Consider the following 12,348-nt stretch of genomic DNA (forward strand, 5'->3'; position numbering starts at 1 on the left):
CGTATAGCTCATGGCTTCAGCTATGAGCTCCGTCCTCCATGAACAGCTGTGGTAAACAACTGTCTGACCTTAGCTATGTAAACTATTTTCATTAACACGGATTAATTAAGGACGCCTTAGGCACTGATTGAACACATAAACGCGTGAACTTGCTAAGGGTGTTTAGGACAGCCTTTTAGACACAGAACTGGCCTTGGGTATTTATGATGTAATACATAACACATAAAGCTATAACCTGTTATTAAACAGCCTCATTTCGTAAAGCACGAGGCTAATAATGCTGTGTAAAAACTTCAGCCTCATTATCATACTGAAGAAACTGCTTTGTTGTAGCTTGTTTTTGCAATGCCAACACCTTGTATCAAAGGCAAATGTCAAATTCAACCTTACTCAGCTTTTCTTAACCACAATACTGAGACTAACAGAAATTAAATTAATATTTGTAAATGGCTCAGATTTTATTTCTGACTACCAAATGGTTGTTTTTAACTATCGTTGTTTCGTATGGCTCCCAGGCAAAATTTTATGCAAGAAAAAAATGCAGATGCTAATTTTATATGGTTTTTACGTGTTTTATTTTACACCTTTAAATAATTTCTACATTGCAACCTATCTCTTTGTATGTGAAGATATTACCTTACTAACACATTGTCTAACTCATAAAGTTGTAAATAATATTTGTCCATGCAAGAGAACTTAGCACAAAGCATTAAAGTCCTGAAAAATATCAAATGTGCTGGACCATGGTGGCTCACTCCTTTAAGCACTTGGTAGGAGGAGACAGCAGGATCAGGAGTTCAAGGTCATCCTAGGCTACCAGAGGAGTTCCAGGCCAACCAGCACTATTTGAGACCCTGTCTCAAAAACATATATATAAACTTTAAAACTAATGACAGCTTCTATTCCTACCCCCTCTGTAATCGTCAACACAGTTAATTACAACTCACTGGTGAGACTCTAGAATTAAGTGCTCGGTGAATAAGAAAACAATCCAAGAGATGACACAAAATTTGGCTCTGTGGGCCAGTTCATTATGTACTGATTCATGGAAAACATAAATGAAAATAGCACACTACTTAGCTTCATTGTCACCTTGGCATAACTGAGAGTCACCTGGAAAGTGCCTTCTCCTTGCTCCCGTGGGGCGTGGTCTTGACTGATGGTTAAAGTGAGAGGTTCCAGTCAATGCTGGGCGCACCCTCCCTATGTAGGTGGGCCTGGGTGCTGGGCATGAGCCAGAGGGTGAGCCAGTAAGCGGTTGTCTTCTATGGTTCCTGCTTGAGTTCTTGCCCTGAGATCCCTCAGCGATGAGTTGGAACTTGGAAGTGTGATCAAAATAAACCCTTTCCTCCTCCAAGTTGCTTTTGGTCTGAGTCTTTCTAATACACTTACAAGATGGTTTTGTGTCAGCTTGACCCAACCAAGCTGGAGTCACCAAAGAGGAAGGAGCCTCAGGTGAGGAAATGCCTCCATGAGATCCAGCTGTAAGGCATCGTCTCAGTTAATGACCAATAGGGAAGAGTCCACCCATTATAGGTGGTGCCATCCCTGGGCTGGTGGTCCTGGGCTCTCTAAGAGAGCAGGCTAAGCAAGCCAGGAAGCCGCCTGTTCACATTACAGCCTGTTTTCTGGTTTTTCTGTTTTGTTTTTCTGCTCTAAAGTGAACGGTATTGATCCATGGAATTTGAACTAAAATGGCGTTATGGATGAAACAATCCCACTCGGCAGGTTCTTAAATACCCATGTGCTTTTCCATAAACACAGTGATTTCTGTTCTCTATCATTATTAATGTGACATGAAGGAGTTGATCCTTATCTCTAGAGAGGAAGTGGGAGGGAGCATAGTTAACAATTATGACATCAGACATGACAGATCCCAAAAGTTTTATAACTAAACATGTAGGGATGTTTAGCCCACAGTACAGCCCATAAGATGACCTGAGTCTCCGGCCCAGGGAGATGGCATACGTCTGAAAAGGATCTACCATGCTAGCATGAGGGCCTGAGCTTGGATCCCCAGCACCCATATTAAAAAATCTGTAACCCCAACACTGGGGAGGTGGGGACAAGAGGACACTTGGAGCAGCCTGGCCAGCTAGTCTAACTAAATTGGTGAGCTCCAGGTTCCTTGAGAGATCCTATCTCAAAAACAAGGAGGAGAGCAATTAAGAAAGGCACCCACATCCAGCCTGACTCCCCCCAATGTGAACAGGCACCCACACATATCTACAACTGAACCCACACACCTAAACACATAGAAGCACATACAATACACACACATACACACATGCACACACATACACATGTGTATACACGCACACACACACACACACACTCATACACTCATGCATGCACGTACACACACACACTATCCAAAATCCTTTGAGTCTTTTATTGTTCTTTGAAGATTACTTAGGAGTTGTGATTTTGGTATAACTAAAATTCAGTCATTACTATTGTTGCCAGATATTTGTAAAGGCTATAAACAAATAAGTATTTTTCTTACTGAGCTTCCAAATTTCCCTGCCCTTCGTCGTCAGTCAGAGCTAATGATATTCTTATCCTCCATGGACTTTTTTCTTCACATTCCTTATGCTACTCGCTTTTCTTTTTCTAAGAGCATTTCTCTCTTTTCCTTTTATTTTTTAAAAGGCAGGAATGTAGCTGAGTAAAAAAGGACAAGATTCCGTGACTAAATCCTTATGCTAAGGCACAGTTCTAACCCCAAAGGACCGTGCAGAGGATCTGCGTTTGACAGAAGCGCCCACCGCATACCTAAACAAACACGGAGGTGTTCAAGGAAGCTGACAGCGATCTTCAAAGAAGGCTCCGCGGTACTTTTTCGTTTCTGTGTGGCTTTTGTGGGGGCGAATATAGAACGTATGAAAAGGGTGGAAAGGAGATAGTGAGTCATGAACGTACCAAGCAGAGTGATCCCGGCAAGAACAAAACAGAACTCGGAGTTCCATCCACAAACACGCGTTTGCAGGGGGGGATCGCCAGCAAAGCAGGAACACCTGCGCGCAACCTTCTACAGGTCGCGCTTTCAAGCCCAAGCCCATGCTGCCTAGCTGTCAATCATGTGATCTGGAAGTACAACAGTAAAGCTACTTTAGAGGTCCTTTACAAGACTCACTTTTCAAAAGTTCATGTTGTTCTAAATGCTCTAGTAAGAATTAATCCTCCAGATTAAAATCTTTCAATGGAACCATTTTAAGTCCAAACCCCTAGAAAGACAGGATTTCCATGACGATTTCATCACTGCCTGGTTGGTTCATCATCACCTCACCTGCCATAACTCTATTACCCAGCCAGTGGCACTGTACTGTCGTCACAGATCCTACTTTGAAGGTTTCAACTCTGGCTATACGTATCATGTCCTACTTATTACTCAAGGTAGTACTGTTGGGGTCACACACACTGAACTGTGACACAGTCGCAGAGAACAAGAATACCCCTTCTATGCCCTTCTAATGCCTTCTGTCTCTATTAGGGCACACATGAGAAGTATTCTGTGATTCTGCTCCTGTCAACCTCCTAACTGGACAGGAGTTCCTCAAAGGCAAGGGTGGCCATTAGCTTTGTCCCCCTAGCAGCACGGCAGAGACTGGTACAAAACTGCACTAAAGAAACTGAAATGTCTCAACTGACTCTTGAATGTATGTATTACAAGTAAATAGCGTGCTTTGTAAGTAAAAACAACAACAGCAAACAAACAACAAAAACTATAACTCATAAATGTTAATATAAATGAAATTCTAGAAAAAAGAAACTATTTTCAGGGAACGAGAAGGCGAATTACCCAGGGACAGAGGCTATCCCATCGTTAGTGTCTCACCGTGGCATGCCTGACACTAACAAAATACATTCTGAATGGATGTTTCCATATAAGCTTGCAGCTTGTGAAATTTTTCAAATAAAATGGGCTGGACTTAAAAGGGAAGAGAGATAAAGACTGAATAGAAATGCTTAAAAGAGTTTTATGTGTATGCCCTCAAAAAATGAAAATGTATGTCCACATAAAAGCCAAAAAGTAGGTTTGGAGCCTCCATTAACTGATAAATAAATAGAACGTTGGATGTTCATACAGTAGAATCTAGCACTTGGCAGTGAGAAGGAGCAAAGTGGTGGTGATCACCTGTAACAGGGCAAACCTCAAGAGCAAAGTGTTAAGAGAAGGAAGCTCATTAACAAAGGCCACATGCTACGTGGTTCGGTTGCTACGGTATATCCAACATGAGTGAAACTGGGGACAGAAAGGACAACTGCACAGCCTGGGGCTGGAGAGACACCGCAAGGGTGGATCTTTTGTCTGTGGGAGGGAATAGAGAGTAACAGCTGATGGGCAGATGTGGCTCTGGAGCTGATGGAAACATCCTAAACGCAATTGGTGGAGGTTCCACAGCCCTGTGCATGTAACAAGACCACTCTTAAAACTGTATACTTAATCGTGCAACGTGGGCATATAGGGTATTTAGCAATAGTGTTGTCTTTTTAAAAAAAAGAAAAGAAAAGAAAAGTCGTTTTCAACAAAGTTTAAGGAATACTCGGTCTGTTTGAAGGCAGATTCTCTGCTACCTACATAGGGAAATGAATGGTTTCTGTAACAAAGGCAGAGGGGACATGTTCCATCCAGTGGCCATTGGCTGGAGTGGTTAGGGACCATCTAAGTCTCACACGCTGTGCCAGCCATGTAAGTCTTGAGCCAGCCGCTTCCCAGTCAGTTGCCTTTGTTACACCCCATCCCCTCCCTCCCCAAGTGTGAGCGGGTAGAAACTGAGATGCGCATCTAAAGCGGCTCCAGGCATATGAGTGGTCCAGCAGCAAGGTGTGTTCCCTGGTCCCCTCTCCCCTGATTTCCACATCAGTAAGCTGCCCTGCTGGTTCTGGGCTGGTGCTTGGTTCTGAAGTCACCTCCAAGGCCCTTGAACTATACTCCACTGCTTCTTCAGCTCTCTGAGGCAGCATGTGACACTCGGTGAATCTTCCCTCCCCTACTGATATCAGTCCCCAGCCAGGGGCCACACATCCTCCTGCCTAGCTCTCAACATCACTTCTGTACCATGGAGAGGGGGGCTTTGTTGGGGGACTTTTCAGCTTGTACAAAGGAGGTTAGGCAAAACAATACCACTTCCAAAGAACTCTCAGATGCATCAAACCCATCTGGAAGTCTCTCTCTCTCTCTCTCTCTCTCTCTCTCTCTCTCTCTCTCTCTCTCTCTCTCTCTCATGTTGCTGTGTTGTCTTTGCTGGTCTCAAACTTCTAGGCACAAATCATCTCCTGACACATCCTCCTGAGCAGCTGAGACCCCAGGTGTTGAGCAGAGTGGCCTGCTCCATCTGGAAATCTGAGCTGCTACTACTATTAAGGCTAGAGAGAACTGTTCTTTATGAATGTTGTATTCTCAAAAAAAGAATGCTTTAGTGAAAACTGAAATGTAAAGACATAACCTTGGGGCCTATCTTGGTCTGAATGCACTCGAGTTGAACATGCCTTGCTAGTGTCTCCACAACTTCTGGGTGTCTGATCTGTTCGTCTGTGGGTCACTGTTAGCAGTTTCTGTGCACACATCTCTTAGGGGCCCACATGGTCCCTTGGCATTGAGAAAGAGTTATATCCACAGGGCAAAATGTTTCAAGTCACCAACAGAATATTAATGGAAAAAAAAAATCAAAGGAAAAGCATTTCTAAATCCCAAGGCGTGGGGAGGGGGCAGGGAGGATGGAAAGACAAAGAAAAGAAAATCTGTGAATGAAATTTTAAAGCATAAAAGGTAGGGTTTGCAGGGGGTAAAAGAGCCTACACTCTCCTTAGAAATCGTTTACAACAGTGAGCCGTTGGAGGAATTCCCCTCCTTGCCCTGTCTTGCTCTGTGTCTTTGAAAAGCAGATGGCGAACATTGTCAGTGGGTTGCTTGGGAGCTGAAATTTAGAAAACCCCTGAAGAGGCCAAAAGAGGAGCGTGCCAATCAACACCACCTCAGCCCCTGGAGATGATGGCTCTTCTTAAGAGGAGCAACATGGAAAAATGTGTGTAGAGTAGAAAGTGCTGCTCATCTTGAAAACAAGACACAGGTCCTTCACACAGGAGTGTGGTCTGTGCACTGACCGTAGATGTTGCAAATTCTTCCCACAGACAGTCGCGGTGACCAGAGGTTGCTCGCCGCTGATGTTACATGCATGCAATAGGGCTCGTTTAGAAGACTCTGCCTTTAATTTCTATTCTATCAAGGAAGTAGTCAATGTAATTAGACAACCTTTTCTTGCTTGCTTGCTTGCTTTTCAATTCCTTCTCATTAAAAAAAGAAAAATTTCTTATTTCACAACTTCTGATTCTATAGTTAACCGGTGAAAAACTATTTCTGACCCTGGTCAGGAGATACACACCACACTGATGTAACTAAAAGGCTTATGTCCACATTGAAACAAATAGAAAAGGCACTTGTCCTTCGGCAGCAGGATGCTGGGCAGCAATTAGTCTAACACACTGCAGTGGCCAGAATGTCCCCACCATGTGACACTGCTACTGCTGCCCTGAAAGACGGGAACATTCGTGCTCTGAGAGACACCCGCTTCTGGTAAAGCTGGGTCATCCTGTGACCCAGAAATACCATCCACCTGCTAACCTTGAGCTACAAAATGACCTAGCTTTCACCTGGTCCCCTTGGGGACCAGTCACCATATTAAGAGGAACCCAAACAACTTTGTGGAAGGATTATGGGTGGTGTTTCAGTGGTGCCTTAGCTTCAGGACCAGATGACAATCAGCATCTATGACCAGATGTGCCCATGGACATGGCTTCAGATGATCATAACTCCTAGCCTTCCAGCTGACTCTCAGTTGAGGACAGGCAGCAAGTCCTCACCAACCCCATCACAATGAAGCCCGAGGGATAAGTGCAGCTGTGCTCTTCATTTTAATGATGCACTATGTAGCAATATATAACTTGATAATTACTAATACAAAAAAAAATCCGTAGGTGACGAGCATCTGCATGCGTTCATAAAAAGCTTCATGCCTGTAGTCTCGTCATTTATAAAGATGGCAATTGATGAAATGGTTAATAAGTACCACTGGCTGTGATCAGTTGTGGGGCAAGAGCTAAAGAGTAGAAGTGTGCTTCCCGTGAGATTTGCTTCAGTCGCGCAAGCCACAGCTCTAAAAAACTGCCGCCTGGGTCTGCGGGTGGCGGAACCTCACAAAAGAACTCCTTATTTCGTTCCACTGAAAGGTAATACTCCATGACCGAGCAAGGCGGCGAATGTGTAACAGGGACTCAGCTTCCTGACGGGAAGGCTCACATTATGAAATTCTGTAGTCCCTGCTCTTTCACGTTACCCAACATGTCAACTGTCTGAAAGTTTTAAGAAATGGCTTTATGCTTAAGAGAGGAAAAAAAAAAAGAAGAAGAAGAAGAAAAGCAAAGCAAAGCCGCAGCTCAACAATGAAACTTTTGATAAAGCGCCTCCTTCCCAGCTCGTGGAGATGAGAATTGTTTGTGGTGTTTTTAATTACTGCGGAGTTTCTTCATTTTGATTGTGCAGATAATTGATTCCGATCTACCTCAAGGACTCCCTGTTCCTCAGGCTACCTTTTGATTAGTGATTGAGAAAGAGCAGGAAATTAAATAACAGGTGACTCGTCATGTCACCGGGGCCGTCCTGATTGAATTTAATAAACACAGCGATTCTCCATGAGAGTGTTTTCAAATGTTCTGGAAAATTCCAAAGAATTAATTACTCCCTTCCAAGTATTTTAGAACAAGCAAAGGTGAAGGGAGGTGATTTTGTTCCTGTGATCAAAACACACTAATATACATACATGTGCTTAAACGCACAGATATAAATTTCCTTATCCACTAATCATAGCCCAGTGCTGTTCAGTGAAAAACAATAATGTGGCTGGGTGTGGTGGCATATGCCTTTAATCCCAGCACTTGGAGGACAGAGGCAGGCAGATTGATATGAGTTCAAGGCCAGCCTGGTCTACAGAGCAAGTCCAGGACAGCCAAGGCTACACAGAACTCTGTCTTGGAAAGAAAGAAAGAAAGAAAGAAAGAAAGAAAGAAAGAAAGAAAGGAAGGAAGGAAGGAAGAAAGAAACAGTATTAGACATTATGTTAGGGCAACGTGGCTGACAAGACTACAAAAAGAGCCAACCATAGACCGTCATGCTCTTGGCCCTCTGACCACCTCCTTCGACTTTGGCAAAAACCTTCCAGGGGTGTGCTAATTTTTAGAAAGAAGCATCCCAGAAGAAGCCTGGAAATGTCCTTCAGATGTCGCAGGAGGCAATGCGGTGCAATAGGTAAGCGAGAGATTTAAAGAGAATCCTTTATGGTGTGCTGATGGTGCCCTTCAAGTCATGACAAATATCTCACACTTAGTGTGCATCCCAGGGAGCCCAAAACTACACATCACTTGCCGGTATAAACAGCAGCTGGAGATTTCTTTATAAGGATGAGAAAATCAGGAAGAATTATTCGTTTTTTGCCTCCCTGTAACATCACTTTAATGAAAATGGAGGAATACCTGACTGTAATTTACGGGCTCTGGTTCTTCTCTGGCTTCTAACTGACAGCGACTCTGTTGCTTGTCTCTGAGTGGTTATTTGTGGCTCAGCAATTTTATTCACAGTTTCTTCCGAGTTGACCATTTCTGGGATTCTGGGATTTCAGCAATACTGGCACCTATGATCTGTGAATGTAAAAGCCAAAAGGACAGCATTTTAATATGGATATGAAGTGTTCCCCAAGCAAATGTGCTATGCAGTCCTCCAGTAGTACTCAGACACAGAATCACAAGGTTGTGATTTCAGCAACTGGTGAACCCATGCATATGTTCATAGCTGAATAAAAACTTAGCAGACGTGACCCACTTAAAGGGAGCAGATCACTTGCTCATGACCCTGAAATGTGTATCATGCCCTCTGCCCCTCCCAACTTCCACCATGAGGAAAGCAGCCGGCCACCATGAGGAGAGCAGCAGCCTCCATGAGGAGAGCAGCGGCCACCATGAGGAGAGCAGCAGCCTCCATGAGGAGAGCAGAGGCCACCATGAGGAGAGCAGCCGGCCTCCATGAGAGCAGCGGCCACCATGAGGAGAGCAGCCGGCCACCATGAGGAGAGCAGCCAGCCACCATGAGGAGAGCAGCAGCCACCATGAGAAGAGCAGCCGGCCACCATGAGGAGAGCAGCCGGCCACCATCATGTCTTTCCTACTACATTTGTCTTCCCTCAGTTCCAAACACAACCGATGTCAGAGCCATGATACAAAATAAACCACACCACTTATTTTTTTTTAATCTCATATAATCTGTACAAAAATCCTTGTAGATTACAAGTGATAAAAAATATAGACAACTATAGATGTGAATTTCCCACGTAGCAAGTTGGTAAAAATGTCCCATCACCTTGATGGTTAGTTTAGAAGTAACTACTTTCCCAATTTTCTCCATCTTTTAATGTGTGACACTTGTGAAATATAATTAACTACCACTGACTGAACCCTTATCAAAGGGTACACGGGGACCCTGACGCTCTCTTTCCTCCATATGAGGACTCAGGGAAAAGACAAACATCCACAAACTAAGAAATAGGTCCACGCCAGACAATGAATCGTTTCCAGTTGTAATAGCCCAAGTAAACTAAAGCAAGAAGCATGGGGCCTGTGCAGTTTACACAGAGTCATGGAGGCCAAGGAGTCAAGCATAGAGGATGATGAGCACCATGCTGCAGGGAGAGACAGACAAATGCCGGTAAGGACGACGTGGCCTGGCCGAGCACTCCAAGAACTGCCCTGTGGTTAATGGATCACTTTTTTGTGTTGTCACAAAAGGGTGGCCTCCATTAGGGGATGGTCTCCGTCAAACATGAGGACAATGTTAAAATGTTTTCCAGCGATGAAATAGTCTTAGGAAACAGTGAATTTTCCGTTGTGAAAAAAAAAATTACATTTCTATTTTTTTAAATGTAAAAAATTTGGAATTGGGGACAGGATTGAATTAGCTGCCCCTTTAAGAGTGGCTATTCTAGCTAGTCCTTAGTTCTATCTGTAGACAGCAAGCTAGGGGCTGGAGGGGTGTCAGCAGCCACTGCTTCCTGCTCTCCCGGAGGACTCTAGTTTGGTGCCCAGCACTCACACTAGGTGGCTCACAATCACCTGTAACTACAGCTTCAGTAAATCCACAGCCCTTTTCTGGTCTCCAGAGAGAGGCAAATACACACACAGAGAGAGAGAGAGAGAGAGAGAGAGAGAGAGAGAGAGAGAGAGAGAGAAGAGAGGAGAGAAAGAACAAGCCTTTAAAAGACATTTATAAAAGAGTGAAAGAAGTCAATAGAGTATACAGGAGAATAAGTAGAAAATGCATAACAGGAAAAGATAAAATCAATAAGGACACTGAGCCAGAAAAAAAAAAAAAAAACCCACAAAGCCCTTTAACCTTCACTCTGAGAATCGGTGCCTTGATCCAAAAAACGCACCCAGAAACGAACGGTTTAACCAGAGCAGAGAGCAGATACATCAGAAAGTTGCTACGATGCCAGGGAACTGTGACTATTGACCCTTCCAACATGTCGGGGTGGACCTGTAGCTCAGAGGCAGAGCTAGTTCATTGCCAGCACCCAGGCACTTTGCGGAATCCTCAGCCCTGGGAGGAAGGGGCAAAGATAGGAAGTAGTGATTTCAGTGTTAAGGGAATTTAGATGAAAGATGACTCGGACATGGACGAAACCACTGGGCATTTTTCTTTTGTTCGTTTTGCAGTTTATGCCGATGGGAGGTGGGGTAGAGAAGAAAGAAGCAGCTGGAAAGCTAGAGACATAAGCAGACAAGGAGATGTGTGGACTATCAGGAAGATGAGGGGAGCCGACCCTCCAAAAAGTCATCAAGCCAGAGGGAATCCCTCTCTGAAACTGAGCTAAAACTGGCACACACCTGCACAAGTTAACAATTACAAACTACTTCAAGAAGATGGCGTGCTAATAATAGCCTCACGCTAGGTAAATTCCAACCCCAAACAATTACAAGCTACCTTCCCAAATCCTCTGCCATGTGGCGGAAGGAAGTCAAACTTCACTTCCTTAAAAGCCAATAAAACATGCCGAAAGCTGTTTATGTAATTACAGTGCTTGGGATAGATGATTCTTAGACAGTTTAAAAAATGGCTACAAAACTAACATTTCTAAAACAAATTCTCTTTGCCTTTTGCCCAGCAATAATAGCACGCGCGCGCACGCGTGTGTGTGTATCCGTGTGCGTGTGTGTGTGTGTGCATGTGTGTTGTTGCTGTTATGTACTTATGAGCTATCATGACTAGGGGATAAAAAAAGCATAATTACTTTTTATGTAACAATGTGGTTTCTTTTGTAAGGATAGATTCATAAAAACATATCTTTCCAAATTCTCTTGTGTTTTATATGGTTCTCTGCGGAGTGTCGTTTAGGTTCACAGCAGTAGCATGGTGGAACACAGTAGCACATGCCTGTGATCCCAGTACTTGGGAAACTGAATGAACCCTCATCTCAAAAATCAAAAGAGGCCTGGGACATATGACTAGGCAGGCAGTAGTGGAGTGTTTGCTCAGCCCGGTGCTTCTCAACCTGGGGGTCCAAACCCCTCTGAAGGGGCCTAATGACCTATTCCCGGAGGCCACATATCAGATGATCTCCTGCATACCAGATCGTTACACTCCAATTCGTAACAGGAGTGAAACAGCGATGGAATAACTGTTACGGTTGGTGGTCACCACAACATGAGGAACCGTACTAAAGGCTTGCAGCAGAAGAAGGTCGAGAAGCGCTGATCTGTTGTGTGTGAAACCCTGAGTCCAGAAACCGTCACCACCAAAACATGAGATTAGAAAAATAAGTGCTTGCGGATATACAAAGAAAGAAAAATCAAAAGAGGAAAGAAGAGAAGGAGGGAGGGGAGGGAGGGAGAGTGGAAAAAGAGAGAAGAGACGAAAGGCAGTCTTGTCTTACTCCTTTGCCTCACCTCTCAGGTGAAGTCAGTTTTCTTCCCCCCTGACTTCCCTTTCTATTGAGACAAGTCCTAACTTGGCTTCCTTGTGAGAAAATCCTGGCATCAGGGGAAGGTGGGACTTTGGCCCTGGTCCAGTAAACTTTCATGATGACTCTCTTTCACCTTCATCCTGGTGGCTTAACCTGATAACCAGGAAGAAAGGAGCTGCTCGGCGGCGTGACAGCTCGCTATCTAGCTGGCTTCACATGTCGAAAACGTAAAATCCCATGACCCACTGCGAGGATGGCTGTCACATCCTGCAAAGACTAATCTTGTTCAACGGATGCTCTTTTAAAATGTCCAAATCTACGCGAAAGCCAACCTGATAAC

The sequence above is a fragment of the Acomys russatus genome, chromosome 21, assembly GCF_903995435.1.
Source record: "Acomys russatus chromosome 21, mAcoRus1.1, whole genome shotgun sequence".
Classification (NCBI taxonomy): domain Eukaryota; kingdom Metazoa; phylum Chordata; class Mammalia; order Rodentia; family Muridae; genus Acomys; species Acomys russatus.